The sequence below is a fragment of the Antechinus flavipes genome, chromosome 4 (genome assembly GCF_016432865.1).
Source record: "Antechinus flavipes isolate AdamAnt ecotype Samford, QLD, Australia chromosome 4, AdamAnt_v2, whole genome shotgun sequence".
Classification (NCBI taxonomy): domain Eukaryota; kingdom Metazoa; phylum Chordata; class Mammalia; order Dasyuromorphia; family Dasyuridae; genus Antechinus; species Antechinus flavipes.
Window position 1 is genome coordinate 259,765,972 of NC_067401.1, and position 2,639 is coordinate 259,768,610.

Consider the following 2,639-nt stretch of genomic DNA (forward strand, 5'->3'; position numbering starts at 1 on the left):
AGAGGTCTCTTGGATAAGAAAGGTCAGAACCTAGGTCTAAACTTCAAAAAGTGATGTGACCTGCAGACAACATTGGTGATCATTGGTCAATAATGGTTATTTCCTTTTTAGTCATCCAATGAAAAGACTTGAGAATTTGCTATTTAATCAGCTTTAACTATTTCTGATTTGCCAGGTCAAGCACATGTTGGGAGCTGAGTTGCCTCCCCAGAGTGTGTGGGCCTCCCTGCAGGGACAAAATAAATACTTTCTTTTTGGTTTGAGGATGTCTTGATTAGTTACTTTGGGTAAAGGGATCTAGCACCCGTTCCATACACTAAGACCCTACCACAATAGCCTTATCCCCAGCACAAGCTCTTAGCCAGACTTTGACCACTTTGCTTCTCATTAATGGGACACTACTCCAGGGCAGGCCAACAGTGAGACCCTATTCCCAAAAACCTTCCCCAAAGAGGCCCTATTTCCATTACAGTCCAGCAGCAAGGCTTCCTATTTGGAAAGACTAGCAACAACATTGCTCCCCAGATCAACCAGCAGAAAAACTATTTCCATAGTAACCTAGGAGAGAGACCCTGCCCCTGGAACAGACCAACAGAGAAACCCCACATTCTAGAAAGCATGGAAGCCCCACTGCCTCCTATAAGTCAGAAGGGAATCAAACCTCTACTGTTAAGGACCATGGTTAGAAAGTGAAAAGGCAGGTCAATTCTCCGAGAGCCTCCACAGCTGTGAATCATAACATCTGAAGGAGTTGCAAAGCAGCATTTTTTAATGCAGATGTTCCTTGTGGATGGGGAATTAAATAAGTTGGAGGTAGAGGGAAGAGGAGAGAGGTCAGACAAGGCAACAGCCTCTCAGTGGGGAGGTCAGAGAACACAACGGCCTCTCAGTCTCCTTGTATCATTTTCTCACATGAGGAGATCTATTGTACAGGTCTGAGTTAGACCTCCAACAGCCAATGGCAGGTGGCTTTTGTATCACAACACTTCACTGAAAGTAAGCAGCTAGTTTCTGATTCCCAGTGAAAGCCAGAAGCAAGATCCTAAGGAGAAGCCCAAGTATGGGATAGAGCAGGATCAGAGGCCAACTCTCACATAAAAAGTGTCACTAAATACACAGAAAAAAAAATGAGCAAACAATAGAAGAATTTGACTATAGAAAGTTACTGTGGAAACAGGATCAAGGATTAAACTTAAAAGAGAATAATAGTGTCAAAATGGCTACATGTGAAACTTCTAAGAAAAAATTAATTCGATCGCAAACAAAAAGAACTCCTGAAGAACTTAAAAATTATTTTAAAAGCAAATCAGATAAGTGGAAGAAAATTTGGGGAAAGAAATGAGAGAATGAAAAAAAGAGTCAACAGTATGGAAAAATATATACAAATATTCACTGAAGAAAATAACTCCTTAAAAAATAAAATTGGTCAAATGGAAAAAAAAAATACAAAAGCTCAATGAAGAAAATAATTCCTTTAAAATTAATACTTATGAAATGCAAGCTAATGATTCATTCCATGAGACATCATTATGCAATAAAACAAAATAAAAAAAAGTTTTCTAAAATAGAAGAAAAACGGGAAATTTCTCATTGTAAAGGTAATTAATCTAGAAAATAGATCTAGGAGAAATAATTTAAGGATCAAAGACTACCTTGAAAGCCATGATTTAAAAAAAATTTTGGACAATATCTTTCAAAAAATTATGAAAGAAAATTTCCATGATATACTAGAATCAGAGGTCAAAGTAGAAATTGAAAAAACTTATGGATTACCAATGGAAAAGAGATCTCAAAAATTAAAATTCCTAAGAACATCATAACCAAATTCTAAAGTTCTCAGATTAAGGGAAAAGTACTGCAAACAGTTAAAAAGAAATAATTCAAATATTGTGGAGCTACAATCAAAATTACACAGGATTTGGCAGCTTCCATATTAAAAAATCACAGTGCTTGGAATATATCATACTGAAAAACAAAAAAGTTGGGATTACAATCAAGAATCACTTATGTAGCAAAACTGAATATAATCTTTCAGAGGAGAAAATGGATATTTATTGAAATAGAGAGCTTTTAAGCACTTCTAATTAAAAGACTTGAGCTGAACAAAAAAAATTTTACCTCCAAATACAATACTCAAGGGAAACATAAAAATGTTAAAAAAAAAAAAAAGAAAAGAAAAGAAAAGAAAAGAAAAAGAAACAAGAAAGAGAAAATATAAATTCAATAAGGTTGAACTTCATATTTTTATATGGCAAGATAATATTTTAACTCTTAAACAATTTATTAATGTACAGGCAATTGGAAGATGGATATATAGATAGAAAGTATGTATATAAGGTGTCATTGATGGGATGATATCTTAAAAAACAAAATAAATGAGTGAGAAAGATTATACTGGAAAAAGAGGGGAGATAGAATGAGATAAATTATCCCACATAAGAGAAGCATGAAAGAGCTATTATAATGGAGGGAAAGATGAGGGAGTCAAAGTTTTAACCTTATTCTCATTAGAAGTGGCTCAAAGAGGGAATAACATACACACACTCAGTTGGATACAGAAATCTATCTTACTTTATAAGGAAGGAATAATAGAAGGAGGAAGGGGAGCTGGTAAAAGGAAGTGCAAATGATTGAGCGAG